The 17,213-nt window shown below is 40.2% G+C and overlaps 1 protein-coding gene across 1 annotated transcript in view; it reads left to right on the forward strand.

Annotated features, from left to right (window-relative positions):
* Positions 1-255: 255 nt before the first annotated feature.
* The window catches only part of si:dkey-172h23.2 (uncharacterized protein LOC393772 homolog), a 47,493-nt gene continuing 30,535 nt past the window's right edge, over positions 256-17,213 (forward strand). Inside the window, exon 1 of the mRNA XM_062420323.1 lies at positions 256-456. The gene's annotated coding sequence lies outside the window, so the exon portion shown is untranslated. The remainder of the gene's footprint in view (positions 457-17,213) is intronic.

The raw sequence follows: 17,213 nt of genomic DNA on the forward strand, positions 1-17,213 counted from the left end.
CAAAATAAAGTCGTGAAATTGTAACAGCGTTGAAATGTAAATGGTTGCGTCTCCCACACCACTGAGCTATGTAATGTTCCCGATGAAAGTAAATACACACAATAGGTGTGTGCGGTTTACTTCAGTCCATGTCAGAATGCGCAACAGGTTTGTCAAGAAGCAGGGATTTGTTTTGAAAATGATCACCGGAAATGTGCTGTTTGAGTTTGTCGAGCTTGTCTCGGGGACTAACTCAGCATGGACCCAGTATCTGCCCTAACAGGGTCCAACATGAAAAAGTATTTGATGGTGAAAGAAAATGTTCCAGCTGAAGAGTGTGTTCTGTGTGTATCAGTGTGAGGAGAGAGACAGACGCCGGAAAGCTTCTCAGGAACATATTCATGCGTAGTTGGCGTGAAACAGAAGAAGGGAGTGCAGTGGAGTGATCTCACTGTCTGAAGTCAACACTGCTACAAGGTAAGAAGATAGTCTGACCAAACGCGAGAAAAGCCTTCTAACCCTCCCTGTCTGATAAACACTTTATATTTGTTTAGTGTTTATTTATTTTTTTTGCATTCTGGTCAAAGTTCTGAGACGAAGCTTGTTTGATTTTTTTTCTGAAACTAAACTTTGCGTTTTGTGGTCTTTGCTACTTTTTTTTTTTTTTTTTTTTTTTGCAGCTACGTGTTGTATCGCGGCACTTACAACAAACCTACGTAATTTGATGCAGTTTACATGATACATCCTGTTAGAATGACTTTATTTGACGCTATTCTATCAGTAGTAGAGGATACACATCATTACAGTTCATACAGGAACGTAACGAATGTGTGTGTTCGTCTAAAGCTGCGATGGTAGTGACTATAGCTTCATACATGGCAGTATGCATCATGATGTCACTATAACAGGTAGGGGGTATATAGGTGCGTGCGAGGTGTTTCTAATATTGTGTCCAGCCAACTGTCGCTTTAGAAAGTAACAGCAGCAGACTGCTGCCTCTAAAATGACCATGATAACAATCAGAAACAGGTTTATTAGTGAGGTTTGCATACAAGGAATTTGCCTTTGTGTGGTGGTGCATAACAGTCAAAACACAAGATAAAGCACAAAATATTATACAAAGTAAGAGAGAAATACATCTAGCACCAGAGACAGGTGTAAATATATAAGTAAGATTTACAATGAAAGGTTAAAACATGGTATAAATATATTTAAAGTGAAATGAGCTGTTGGATTTTAAAATAGTATACAAGATACTGACTGAGAATGTGCATGTTTCACACTATAAACTGTCCATGTAGTGCAACTGTAGTAATACACATAATTGTGTTAATGTAACGCAATGTGTGATGGATCCACACATGTGCAGTTGAATCATCACTTCTGAAAGACACTCTAGATGTTAGGAGGGTTAGTCACAGGGCTGATGTATTAGATAGCATTAATGTGAAGTAGCTTACTTTTCTCACACAGGACCCTGATGCAGAGTTTAAACACTTCAGTGACTGAGTTAAAACTTGGGTCAAAATGTCTGCTGTCTGGTTTCCAAGAAGTGAGATCTGTCCAAAATGAAAGGATAGTTTGTGCTGGCTTCATGTTGTTGTATTATTTACATTATGCACCAGTGGCTAACACATGAATAAAGAAGCAGCTGTCACTGTGAGTTGAAGAAAGTGAGAACAGTTGTGGTGAAGGAGCAACCAGTGCTGAGCACCATTATACACAATGAAATGTCTTGTTAATGCTTGTATGATACTCAATGCAAGACTTGCAGTCAGTAGTATTGGTACTTCATGTATTTACATGTCAATCTCTGTGATGTCACACTTGAGCCAGTAAACCTTGCCTGTCCATCAGCTGTGTGACTGTATATCTACATCTTGATGTCTATCAGAGCAGAACACACCTGTTACCTGCCCAGCACACTGCTGCTAAACCTGAAACACTGTGGCACCAGCTATACCTCATACAGTCTATGAACTACACACAACACTACATGGCTGCTAATATGGTTTCTTCTCTTTTTATCTGTGTGTTGGTCATCTTGATGTTGGACACCATAGTTTGTTGAAGAAAAATAGTAATTGGTTCAACATATGAATACAGTGGGTGAAAAATTCCTAAAATTGGACAAACATGTGACTGTAATGGATGAGCAGTCAAATGATGTGCTGATTGACAGAATGGATCGGGGCATCCACCACAATTCTATTAGTTTAGGTACAGTATACTGATGCAGAATGTTACATAAGAATGTCAGTGTGTGTGTGTGTGTTGTTCAAACCTGTTTCTCCTGACTCATCTTGCTTGGACTGTAAAGATTTGTAGTGAAGCGTACTCTCAGAGAATTGAGGCTGTAATGTTCAGTTTTAGTAGGAAATCTTTTCAGTCACTTTATGTTTAGCTGAGGGCAGTCTTACATGACAGTCTCAGGTAGGCTTGTGGCTGTAGTCAGTGTTACTGGTGTTGCACAGTGTTCAGGTGTACACTGATTAAACACAACCATCGTTTAGCTTTCTGTATAGAAATAAAAGTAATTAAGGTTATTTTCATGTATCTGTGCCCAAAATACTCTAAGTTGTAAAATACTAAGTGTATTATCAGTACTTAGTTGGCTGACAGATGCAACAATAATAAACTGAAGTGCCTGCTCTGTGCGCGTTTGCAGCAGCAGAGTGAGACCTCTGTCCTCCCTCCTGCTCTCTGCTGTAAACACACAGAGCTGTTAGAGAGCAACTGCTCTCATGTCTTCCTGGTTCTGGATGCTTATTATGGGTAATCTCCCCTGCTCTCTGGATGGTAGTCAGGTTGCTCTGGTTCTTCTAGCAGGTCTGGGGCATGCTCTGGTCCATTCTAATGTCACTGTTCCATCACATACACCAATGTTAATTATTGTATACTTTAATGAGTTTGCCTACCTGATTGTAAACATGTAGTGATTTATTGTAAAGCAGAATTAGGCTTTTTGTGCATGTTGCTCACACAGTCTGCAAATAGCCTTTAATAGTTAAAACCATCATCATTAAAATGAGAACTTCTTCTGAAATTAAGAAGCACTAGAACTTATTTATCACCTTATTTATGTATCAACACCTCAATGATGGTTGATATACTGTTTTACAAGACACAAATAAACTCTTATTTTAACAGGGAACGTGTTTTTAAGTCTTATTCAGCCTACGTATAATAATGACATTATTTATAAAATAAACATATGCCAAAAATAACTCTAAAATAACATATCATGTGAGTCCACAGAATCAACTCATCTTCCCTGCCATCATGTGTGGGAGGCTGAGGCACAGCCTGCATTTTCCTCATATGACACAGACTTGTTACTCTGACAACAATGTCTGTTTTAATGTTTATTTGAAGTAAAAAGTGCAATGTATATAAAGATAATTCATTAATTTGTGCATTTATTAAGCCCATAACCTTCCTCATTCTCTATCATAATGCTCACATTGTTTTGAAGTGGACGCTGCTGGTTGTAAATGTAGAATAATCAATTTCTGACAACATCAGCAAAAACAAAAAATATATAAACACTTCATAAGAGTAGAATTAAAGGCAGAGCTTTTATATTGGATTGCATTAGACAGTTTTGCTGAGTTAGCATATATGGATGGAGATGCAGGGTTTTGTCAGATTGGACTTGTCAGGATTAGCAGATGGAGAGGAGATTGTAAACAGGTTGCTGTAAATGAAGGAGCAGAGTCACTTGTGATTAACAGCAGTCCTCTATACACTTTAAACAGCAGTGCAGTGCCACTGTTAGATATAAAGACCACAGCTGAACTGAAGTTTCACGTTGTACATGATAGGGTTGGTCCGATGGACCGCCGCCGCCCGCCCGCAAATTAGACGTATTCTCCCGAGTCTGAAGTGAACGAGCAAGAGCGCGCACTAGAGTGACAGCGCGTGTGTGTTTGTGTGACTGTAAATGCAGGGCGTGCGAGAGCAAAGCTCTGTGTTGCCGCTTATTAGATCGGCGATGTGCCGCCGCCCCCGTCTCTGTCCACAGCTTCAGCGTCTCTGTCCCCAGAAGCAGGGTCTCTGTCCACAGATTCAGCGTCTCTGTCCCCAGATTCAACGTCTCTGTCCACAGAAGCAGCGTCTCTGTCCACAGATTCAGCGTCTCTGTCCCCAGAAGCAGGGTCTCTGTCCACAGAAGCAGGGTCTCTGTCCCCAGAAGCAGGGTCTCTGTCCCCAGAAGCAGGGTCTCTGTCCTCAGATTCAGCGTCTCTGTCCACAGAAGCAGGGTCTCTGTCCCCAGAAGCAGGGTCTCTGTCCCCAGAAGCAGGGTCTCTGTCCTCAGATTCAGCGTCTCTGTCCACAGAAGCAGCGTCTCTGTCCCCAGAAGCAGGGTCTCTGTCCCCAGAAGCAGCGTCTCTGTCCCCAGAAGCAGGGTCTCTGTCCTCAGATGCAGCGTCTCTGTCCACAGAAGCAGGGTCTCTGTCCTCAGATGCAGCGTCTCTGTCCCCAGAAGCAGGGTCTCTGTCCTCAGATGCAGGGTCTCTGTCCTCAGATTCAGCGTCTCTGTCCACAGAAGCAGCGTCTCTGTCCTCAGAAGCAGCGTCTCTGTCCCCAGAAGCAGGGTCTCTGTCCTCAGATGCAGCGTCTCTGTCCCCAGAAGCAGCGTCTCTGTCCCCAGAAGCAGGGTCTCAGTCCTCAGATGCAGCGTTTCTGTCCCCAGAAGCAGGGTCTCTGTCAACAGATTCAGCGTCTCTGTCCTCAGAAGCAGGGTCTCTGTCCTCAGAAGCAGCGTCTCTGTCCCCAGAAGCAGGGTCTCTGTCCTCAGATGCAGCGTCTCTGTCCACAGAAGCAGCGTCTCTGTCCATTCATTCCATTCTATCACTGTCCAGATATTTACCTAAGTAAAATAGTTTACATGTGGGCTCCACAGGAAGAAATCCACAGTGTTTGTATTTATGAATGAACAGATACAGTTAATACATATACAGCAAGATATTGGTGTGATTTAAACCCCTGCCTACTCACATTTTGCTTCACTAAATGTGACAGAAACAGACTCAGAGTCAGTGTGGATTGATACGTTCACTGATTGAGTTGGCCACAGTCTTTCTCCCCCACATTGAACAGGTGCTGGAGACAGGAGACTGTCATGTCCTCACACAGACAGCTGCTCTGATGACTTCTCCCTGTCCTATGCATAGGCACAAACGCCTCCTGCTGATTGACTGGAATAGTGTTGTGTGGCTCAGTCGGAGTCACTGTGTTTCCCAACAATCTGTCTCCAGAATCACTGACTCTACCTTTAAAGATCAAGTGTGGAAATCTGGGAATGTAAAAAATGAGCTGACCTATGTAGAGAGAGAGAAGAGAGTGGTGTGGTGAGGATGGAAGACATTTCCTGAACAGAATGTAATAACACAGGAACAGCCAGAGAGTTCCACTGAGAAGATGTTTTTCCTTTTTCTCAAAGGAGGGATAAAACACTAAGAATATGTTGGCTGTCAGGCTCTCTTTATTTATAGCTGTGTTATCTCTCAGGCTCTTAAAAAGGCAAAAATACACAGTGCATGATAGCACACACACCCTATTTTTTTCTCGTCTTTTTCTTCCCTGCAGTTGTGTCTCAGTGTCACACACAGCAATAAGCGGTGGTATGCTGGGGCTAACCAGTGTTGGATGTTTTAGTGTTGAGTCATACTCTGTCTCTCACTCTGCTACCATGTCTTCTCTGCTCTTTAGATTTCCTTCTAACTTGGGGTGTTGGGGTTAAAGCTGTGATACACAACAGCATTTAGTTTACATCACTGCACATTCCCTGAGCGTGTCTGCCTGCATGTACCTGCTGATTCATCCTTTTCATTGATATTGACATTTTGGGTACATATATGATCTGTTTGAACAGTAAAGTTAGAGCACAGTCCAGGGAGTGTGGAAACAGCAGACATAGAGAGCTTCTAGAAGTGAATGCAGTTCTTCACTCAGGGTTTGTTTTGTTGGCTGAAAACAGGCGTCTGTCTGAATATGAGATAAGTCAATTTTCATAGCAGACTGACTGCTCTCAGTCTGTGAGGGGATTATTGGAGCAAAACAACTGAGCACCTGTAAGAGTGGAATGTGTACTTGGAAATAGTCATACATGTGTGTCAGTGAATTTAAAGTTACAGAGACAAATGCAAACTTGTAGAGTTTCTTTCCTCTCCCACAAACACACAGAACACTAAGACCTTTTCAGATTCTTTATTACATTCATAGCCAGAGTGTAGCTACAGTTGCTGCAGTGAACATTCACACACCTGTGTCACATAATGTGAAGTGGTGGACAAAATGTGCACATCTGCAAATTAATATGTGAAATCATGCAGTGAGATTTCTACATCTGTAGAATATGTTTTTGAAACACAGCAGGATTCATGTCAGTGTGTCAGATAATGAGCAGAGCCACACCTCACTTCATTTTCAATAAAACATTCATGTCTGACTTTTCCTTTCAAGTTAAAATCACCTGCTGTCAGGTTAGCTGTGTGTAAACAGCAACAAGTCCTGACATGTAAACTCTATTATTCACACTGTTTTGGGCTGGACCCCCCCCCCCCCCCCCCCCTGTGTGTGTCCTATGTTCAGGCTGCTGTCTGAGCCCTGCCAGTTGGTGGTTGTGATGACAGAGTGTGACATGTGACATGTTACTGATAATTAACATGAGTGAATTCATGTTGAATCAAGATATAAACAGCAGCAGAAGTGCTTTAACATTGATGATGAGTCTCTGCTGCACTTGATATCATTTAGTTTGGGTGAGTGTGTGGCTGATGTTACTGTCTGTGCTGCTGTGTGTGATGTGAACCAACGTGCAGCTATGTTCTGCACGTGTGTTTAAATTTAAGTGGCAAAAGAAATCCGATGTTTCAGACTGATTACAGTTGGTCGCTGGTCATGTGTGATCAGGTAAATGTAAATGATCAAAGAGCTGCACACATGACTCCATCGTATCCTCTTCTCTGTTCTCTCTGCGATGACCAAAGACAATGACCTACAGATCATCTCAGGAGTAGAGCTGCTATCAGCTGATGAGGCCAGCAGCTCCTCACATCTCTGAAAACACTGGAGCAAATTTCTAAAAATGTGTTATTTAGATACATTCCCAGTATGTGGTCAGTTTAACAGCTTACTTTGTTCCATGGTGGGACGTAGGGGTGGAACGGTTCACAAAATCCATGATTCGGTTCATATCACGGTTTTGGGGTCACAGTGTTCGGTTCGGTTAATGTTGTTCTTTTCTGGGGGGGGGTTACAGTTCATTTCTCATATTTTTAGACTGAATGATGTCATCAAGGCAAGAGCACAATACAGATTAATACAAAAATTCCTTAATAGTTTAACACTAACCAACAGTCATGTATCAAGGAAACTTTTAAATTAGTGCGTCAGATGAATGAACATTATTTTACAGACAATGACAGCGTGAACACAGGCGGGGGTCTGGGATTCCCCCCAGAGAAACACGTCATCAGGAGGGATTCCCAGCTGACTGACCCTAACTGAAGGAGGAAAAGATTATAACAATATAGAGAGCTGTCACATGAAGACCATGGTGCATGCTCCATAATACATTCATTAGTTTGATGAAGTTACTAGAAATGTCCCGTGCTACTCTGTTTTTCTGCCTCAGTTATTTCTTTAATATGCACATTGATTTATTTACAGCTGCTGCTGCATGTCTCCTGTTCAAACAGACCAATGTGCCTCACAATGCTATAATACAACAAGCTAACTCTAACATAAAACGTGTAACTTATCCCAGACTACATTATAAAGCCTATTTCAATAAGCACAATGCAGGATAGAAGAGAAAACACAGAAGGAAACTGTTTTATTGATGCTGGTCAAATCTGCCTGTGGCACGTGGAATAATAATAATGATAATAATAATAATAATAATAATAATAATAATAATAGTAATAATAATAATAATAATAATAATAATATTAACACACGCGTCACACGTCAACATAAAATGGGATCATTTATTTTAACTGATCAACCGCCGTGCTAATAATAAAAGGTTCTAGATATTTACTCTGTAGAGATATTTTAGATCTACACATATTGTGTATCTTACCATTTGTGTTATTGTGTATTTTGGCTGCTTTGTTATAATCAACCTGCATCTGGAGATGGTGAGTCTCTCTCAGGTCAGTAGCTGCTGGTGCTCGTACTGTTGGAAAGGTTGACACGGAGCAAAAGCCTCCATCCTCCATCAGTCCCACGTATAATAATGTAACACCTCCATCCTCCATCAGTCCCACGTATAATAATGTATATATATATATATATATATATATATATAATATATAATAACGCCTCCTCATCGTGCCAAATGAAGAAAAAAACTAAACTTCACTGGGTTACTGGCCAGTGTTACGTTGTCCGTGTCATGAACAGGACAAAGCGAACAATACACACGTGCCCCGAACCGTGACAAGCGTACCGACTGGAACTGATTTTTCTAATGAACCATACCACCCCTAGTGGGCTGGAGTGAGTCAATGAAGTGATACAATGACTGAAACTAAGTTATTAAACTACATTTATCATGTAGAATGAAGCGTTTGGAACAGTGGTGGTTCAGTCTGGGACAGTTGAAAGTAGAATTGCAGACAGTTGTTGAAGAAAGTTCATTTTGAGCTCTGGATGCCACTAATCACATCCCTGTAGAGTTTGTTGTGTGTGTATGTATTCTGTAATCGTGTGTGTGTATGTGTGTGTGTGTGTAATTATGTTAGCAACAGTAATTGCCTGGCATATCAGTGTATCTACAGTAAACACTCTCTGTGGAAGTAGAAAGGCAGTTCTGGCTCAGTGGCGTCTAAAGCCTGACTGTTGAGGTCACATGTGAGTCCAGCATGACTTTGTGTGCAGCACTGGCTCCCACGCTTTTATTACAAATAATCCCTGAACATAGCCACACCACTCCCTGACAACCTACTTTATCAAAGGTAAACACGCATGGTGTACAACACCTCACACAACTCTGTTTCTACAGCAGCAAACCAACCAATCAGTGTGTCTGACCATTATTATTTTGATTCAGTCATTCATAGTTTTGTGTGATGATGAAAATAGTTAGAGGCCCATTTTCTATAAATCAACTAAATTCATGTCAGCATTAATATATGGGTCAATGATGTGATGCAACTCAGTGTCAGTTGGTGTAAGCTCAATGTTTTCATAAAAATGTGATTATGTACAGGAAAATAAATGTGGAATACATATAATCCACTTTTACAATGCAACACTATAGTTATTAACACATGTTTACATCATTTGTCACAATTTATTTAGAACAAATATTCTGCTCAGTATTGACAAAATGCTTTAAAGTTTAAATGAAGGAATACTCCAAAATGTTTTATAAGTCCACTTAGACACTGTAAGTGGATGAAATATTTCAAATGTATCATTCTTTTGTGGTTACACCATTTGACATTTTCAGGAGCATTCAGTCTTACTTTTGGTAAAAAATGGTGCAAATGTCATTTCAAATGATATAAAACCAACAAAAATACTAAATGTACATTTTAACAAACCTGATGCTGCTTTTAAATCTAGTTTAACTGATTTATGAATTGATCATCTTACCAACACTTATTAGTTACTGAGCCATAGATCATGTCATAACTATGAATGGTAACTTGTTTATTTCATAGATCTTCCTGAGGTTTATATTTCTTACTAAATGAGTAGCTGCAGAACATACTGTTAGATAAGACTTATCAATAATGACATGCTCAATGATATTTTCTGCACTGACAAAACTTGAACCAGTGTTCTGGAACAGAGGCTGATGTCTACTTCACTGCACCTTGGATTTCTTATTGCAGTAGATGGTTGCTTCAGATTTTTCATGTACTGTCATCACACAAAAAGTTGAAAGTTCATCAAACATCAAAACTAAATGTTAAACTAAATGTTATCAGTGCCCTGACATCAAGTTAGCAAAGATGTCCAACTATCAACCTTTATTCAAGCTGTCCTGTCTGTCCAGAATCCTCCAATCACTGGTCAGCTCACATCACTGCAGGATGATGTCATTCAGCCACAGCAGTCAGGCTTTAGACCAAACTACAGCACAACAAAACTAATGTCCAACATCTCACTCAAAAACTAAAGAGTCATATTAGATAGTTGTACCAGAACAGAGCAGAACAGACATCATACATCTGGATTGAAGATCTATACTGCCATTTTATTCATAACAGCAGATAGCTATCACACTCACCACTGTGAGTTATATGAAAAGGTTTGATGTCATCACCCATCTAGAAGGCACTTATTATAGACATTAATACATTCTTTCCAGTTTGCAGAGTTTTTTTTAACATCCTTAGTTGATCTCATGATCAGTCTCTGAACTGAATGAACTGCCCATCAGCTTGAAGTTAGAGCCACTTCCTGTGTGTGTTTCTGTAAGGTTGATCTGAGTGAGTCATTTCTCTGACACAGAAAGGCTTCATCACAAATCAACAATCAACACCTCCAGAAATCCACAAACACAGCAGCAGTGTCGCAAGAACACACACACACACACACACACACACACACACAGGCATTGATGAACTAATCCATCTCACTGTGTGACTGGTCAGCTGATTGATCAGTGTGAGTCACACTCTCACACAGTCTATTGTCTGATGAAAGACAACAGACTGTCACTGTCTTACAGTGGTTCAGCTCAGTGTCAGTATGTCATGAGAGGAGCAGCAGTGATAAGCAGCTTCCTACACATGATACAGTCCTTCTCTTCCCTCATCATCCTCATCAGGTATTAACTGTTTCACTTCCTCTGACTGATCACTGCTCTGCTATGCATTCATGTAGTTGCACCAGTTCAACTGGCTCATGACCAGTTTAACAGTCACTGGACATGTTCCAGTAATCAGGTTTGGTTGGTTAGTGTCAATATTACTGTGTGCACTCATTATTTAATCCTGACGTATTGATTTCACAAAGTTTGGTACTCTCTGGCCTGAGGATTGGACAGTTTGGTTTTTGGTTGAACAGACTAGCGAGCAGCATGCTGTAGGAACATTCCTTCGCAGTGTGAGAGATTGTTGCTGAGCAGAGATTCTTCAGTTCATGAACGTGACAGATGAGTGATATTGTTATGTTGTGGTGTTTTCACGGCTTTTGTGGGAGCTGCAGCGAGCCGTGCAGTGAGCAGTAGAGCTGTGCTGGGACTCATGCAAGTGTTTTTCCACAGCGCAGCAAGTGAAATAAGCTGTTTACCTGTAGTCTGCAGCGCTGTGTGTGCTGCTAGTGTTCCTCTCTGCATCATTTCTAACTGAACTCATAGATCACAGTATCTTCACATCTTGTTGTGTAGCCATGTTTTGATTGTAGAACCATGAAGAAAGATGGGCCACTTTCATCACTCTTATTTTATTCCTTTTTTTATTCAGCCTTTATGTAGACAGGTTAGTCCCATTGAGATCACACATCTATTTTACAAGGGAGATCTGGCCAAGACAGCTGCAACACAGTTACAGTATTAAAAGATTGGCGGGGAAAAATCATACAACAAATAATTAGCCAAATAAAAACATATCTCATACAAAACACAGTCTGGACTCCAGGTTTTTCACCAGATCTTTAAATTCAGTCAAGGGGACGAGGTTTTGAAGATGAAGTTCAGATTGAAGATTGTTCCAAACATCAGGAGCTGAAAACCTAAACGCTTTCTTTCCCAGGTCAGTTCATACTTTGGGAACAACCTGTTGCATAATGTCCATAGAGCATAGATTGTGACCTCCATGTTTCCATATTAAAAAGAGAAGATAAGTTAGAAGCAATTGTAACTAGAATGGCTTCATAGATGAACATATAGCAGTGAATAACACTAACACTAGCAGAACTCACCTTGTGTTGAACTTTGTTGTTTTGGGTTCACACATTCATAGCAGGATGTTATACTGTCAGTCAGTGCAGCCTACGTGGTTATGTGGTGATTGCTTGCATCAGGTGTGTGATTGGGTGGGAGACGTAGAGACATGCTGCTCTCATACACCACCACCTCCACTTTGGGACAGTCAATGTTTGACAGCTTTATTATTTATCAGTGCAGCTGAATCTCTGACTCTCATATCAGTTTTCCAGAATGTATCAGTTCATCTTCACACCTCTACTAAACACACACACCAGTGCTACACATAGGTTTTTTCATAAGATACAGAAATACCATCATCTCTCTGTTATAGTACACGTCTCATACCAGTCACAGTTTCACATAACACCCGACCCATACTGGACTTTAGGGGCTGATGCCGATACCGATATTAGGGAACACAAAAATTCCGATATTGCTATATTGATATATTGGCTGATAATGTTTCTTGTACAGAATATGAACAGAAACACACTTTTTTTTTAAAGCAATGATCCCTCAGATGTGGTTATCAAACACTTATATATAATATTTTATAGTTATTTATTGTGAAAAACGTCAGTGCACTGAAACGGTGAACTACACTAGGAATTTAATCATTATAATTAGCTATGAATTAAAAAAAGGAAAAAAATCGGCACATATCGGTCAACATATTGGCTGATACCAATATATCTGTGATAGGTAGGGGTGTGACCATACACTCAGCTCACGAGACGAGACACGACATTGGGTTCGCGAGATCGAGACGAGATTTTAACTATATTTCTAAGAAAACTTCAATGAGGAAATATATGAAATATATGAAATTCACAAAATGGAAATAATGCAGGTGCATTTTGAAATGTTTGAACTAATCATCTTGTAATGAATCACTTTTTTCTACTTTGTAAATATATAATTATCATATGCAGTATGCAGCACTGTAAAAGGTTTCCTCATATAGATATTTTATAGATGGATCATTTTGGTATTTATGGAAATAACAACCATAAATACAAAAGTTACATACAATCACAAATACTAAAATATAAATTATAAAGAGTAGAAACAATTCTAATATATAAATATAAATTAAATAAAGAATCCAATTATCACAAATTATAACATATTGCTAATAAAAAAACACAGAAATAAAAGTAAATTGCAAAAATCCTGTATCACATAAATACACAAGTAGAACAACATATAAATAGTGTTATAATTTGGTAGTGTGACTCATTTTACTTTTGTCATCATTAGGCTTCCATAGCTGCACTAGATTCCCTGCTCCTCCTACTTCAGGCTTTCAGTGTAGAGACCTGAGGTTAACTTACCACTGCTCCTCTCCTCATCTTCTACAGCTGACTGAGATCTTCTCAGCAGGTAGAAGCTGCAACAAGGTTAATGATCCACACGTGACATTATAAAAAGAAGACCTGACGTGCAAATGATCGATAGAAAACCGATCGTCTTTTTTATTTTTTATTTTGGTGCTCCCCTTAATTAAAGCTTCACGAGACAACATTCACTTTGACGAGATCTTCGTCACATCCGTAGTGATAGGCTAACATCGGCCAATTAATATGGGTCGGGCTCTAGTTTAACATTATGAGAGAACAAAGCTTCTACTGTTTGAGCTCCAAAGTGATAATATGTAAATATGTGACCAATCAAACTGTTTTCTGTTTTCAAGAGCTCCAATCAGATGGGAGTTTGTCAGATTGTAATATTGCATACACTGTTAAAGGGATGTTGGTGTGTATTTGTGTTGATTTAGCAATAATCAATAAATAGAATCTTACTGTGGTGGAGCACATGTTGGTCTTCTGACTAGTTGTAGTTAGTCTGACAGTAACCTCACACTGTATTACATCATCAACACCAACATTCAGTCCTGTTTGTGAAGCCATAGATAGAGAATAAGAAGTCCCTGCCTTTACTGAACAGGCAGTTGGTAATGTAAACTAGAGGTGAGTCTTCCATTGAACACATGTAGCTGTGTAGGACACATATTGAACAGTCACCTCACACTCCTGAAGTAATCCAAGCTAGTGGAAACTCTTAACATCTTGACATTTTTCATTATGAAACATCTAAAAAAGACCAGCTAACCTGCTGCTAACAACAGTTGGCAAGTTATCCAACAAAGACTGGAAGCAGTTAGACAAAGAATGTGAGGGAGAGAGGACAGTATTAGTCTCTGTGTTCAGTTCACTTTGCAACACAAAGTTCATCTTGTCCCATGAAACGGAGGTGTTGGATGAATTCTCTGTGTGTCCAGTGAGAAGGACAGACAGAGACAGACAGAGGTAGAGAAGAGACAGAGATTATGTCTCCTTTGTCTGCCAGCTAACATATTCCGACAGCTCTGAAATCACAAAGGCTGCTGCTGGCTCACACACTGGCAGGAAGATATGAGAGGAGTGTTACTACTGTTTTAAATGCTGTGTTCCACCTACAGTACAAAACTGCATTTTAACACTGAATGGTGGGAATAGTTCAATCTCCACAGCTCTCCTCCTCTCTCATGCACGGGACTCCTCGAAGAAAAGTTCATTTCCTGTAGAGAATGTGGATCTAGTTCAAGTTCAAGTTCAAGTTTCTTTTATTACCACATGGCTAGACTGGTGGAATTAATCTCAGTCCAGATGAGATAGCTGTAACAATGCATCACATACAACACCAGTGCAAACATAAAGAGCAGCTCCACATACCATCCAGTACTATCACACCTACTTCTGTGTGTGATACTGTGTATTCATCTCTACCTCCCAAAAAGACAGGTGTGACATATGATAATATTAGATAGTCATTATTAACATTTTTCCACACTCTGCCTTCCCAGAGTGATAGTTAGTATGGTGCTGTGATCATGGAGGGTTGTACAGGAGGCTAACAGCTAACAGCAGCAACACCACATCACATCTACTGTTCTCATGTCCTGTTAGGAAGCTCACCTGCTGCACATCATGTTAAACAGGTAAACACCACTGTTTAGCAGTTAGCTCGCCTGCTAACTGGTCACACTGACTTCTGTCATGCTGTAAGATAGCGTGATGTCAGCTGTGCCGTGCTGTGCTGTGCTGTGCCGTGCTGTGCTGTGCTGTGCCGTGCCGTGCTGTGCTGGTGCCTTCACATCCTGCTAGTTATCTGGAACAACACAGTAAAGCTTTGATACAACATCCACTGTTTGCTTTTCAGCTGTGAATGGAGTTTGATGCTTCTGTTAGTTTGGTTTCACACTGCGGTATCTACTCTGAACAAGGACAGATACACTGTCACGACTTCACTTTCATTTACTTACACAGTTGTTTGGTTGTAACCCTAACATACCGTTCCAGTCAAATTTGACCCATTCTGACATTTGAAAGCAATACAAACACTATAAATGACATTCTTTAAGCCGGTCATTTTGATCACTTTCCATCTTTTTTGCAGCTGATACACATTTTTGCACATGAAGTGTCTTAAAAGTTGTTGTTAAACCTACCATTCAAATGTTACAGCTTCACTTTCATAAATGAACTGAACTAATTCTGGCTTAGATAACATCAGATCATAACGTAGTGGGATTGGTTACAGCTGAGTATTTTCAGTGTCAAACCAAAACAAAACATGAATGCTAAATACATCTATGGTTCACTAATGATGAAGCATGACTTAACCCGGGTCAGAAAATGAACAGTATAAAAAAAATGGTAAATATACTGTACTTATATAGTAGTCTTTCTAGTTTTTACGACCACTCAAAGCACTTTACACTACAACTCATTCACCCATTCACACACATTCATACACTGATGGCAGGCAGCTACCACGCAGGGTGCCAACCTGCTCATCAGTAGGAATCTAACCATTTATACACATTCATACACCGTTGGCACAGCAACGGGAGCAATTAGGGGTTAAGTGTCTTGCCCAAGGACACATCGACATGTAGACTGGAGGAGCCGGGAATCAAACCGCTCTACCTCCTGAGACACAGGTTAAGGTCATTTTATGTCTTTATGTCTTTCATGGGTGTTTGTTTTCATGTAGTTTGTGAGCCACTAACCTAAGACACATTCTTATCATGTGATATACAATAAAGTTGTACCGTTCAGTAACTTGCAAAATAGTCTTAAAAAGAAACATGAAAAACAATGGTGGAGAGGCTCATCTCTCATCTTAATAGCTCATAGATGCTACATGGTGTGTATGTGGAGTTCAGTGTGGAGCGTTTACACACTATGATCTTTGATACTTCCATCCATTTTCTTTATTGTGTGCTTCTATGTGTTTGTGTACTGACAGTAATGGATAATGAGTGGATTCTCTTTCCTGACTGTGCTGTTGAGTTGTCTCAGAAGGATCTCTGTTGAGCTTTTTGCATGTGATGGTTAGTGTTGTGATCCTCTCTCAGGTTATTGCAGTAATGGGTTGACTTTAGATGAGAATAGGTTCTTAAATTTTCTCTGAAGTGGATTATCTTTAGTTCATTCAGGACCAGGAGCCATCTCTGTGACAGTCCTGTACTGCTGCTGAGGGAAGTGATGTGGAAGTTAAAGCAGAACTGAAATCAATGCACAGAATAGTTGCAGAGGTAGTCTTGGACTGCAGATGTTTGAGGGTGTGGTGCAGTGCCAGGCTGACTGCATCTGTGGAGCAGTTTGAGTCATATGCAAATAGTATTGGGCCCATGAGGAGGGATGTGACTGATTCAATATGTGCCAGGAATAATTCTGCTAATTTGCACTAGAGTATATTGATTGTGTGTATTCACTCAGAGGATTGAACTTAACAAACAAAGACAAAACAATGTGCCAGAGCTCGTACTGTTTTTGGCCTCTGGGCCGCCATCTTGGTGTACTTGCTAATTTGGGCTCATAGAATATGGTGGAAGCTGCTGCACTGAAGGCACGGCCGAGCCTTAAGGCAGATATCTGGATTCATTTCAGAGTTAAAATCCACAGGAAATTCAAATAAAGAACCATTTGAATTGTAAAATCTTTTTTTTTAAACTCAGCCCTTATGTGCACAGTTTCTCTATGTTGGAATACTACCTGACCCCAGCTCCTGTGTGGTAATTCATTAAACACATTCATTTAGTAATATGCAACATAGAAGCACAATAGCAGCTAAAGTAATGAAGGCTTTAAACAAGACAGAGGAACCGTCCTCACAACAGGAACTTAATATCCAATAACACGGCCTGCTCACCTGCCAGAGTGGCCTCAGGGCCTGATGTGCTTTAATCAGTAGTGTAATGTTAGCGTGTCAGACACAGACATTTAGTGAAATGATGCTTCTTTTCTTTTATTGTCAGCTCTAAATATTGAATGGAACCTGAACAAAGTCT

Source organism: Scomber scombrus, chromosome 6, assembly GCF_963691925.1.
Source record: "Scomber scombrus chromosome 6, fScoSco1.1, whole genome shotgun sequence".
Taxonomy (NCBI): Eukaryota; Metazoa; Chordata; class Actinopteri; order Scombriformes; family Scombridae; genus Scomber; species Scomber scombrus.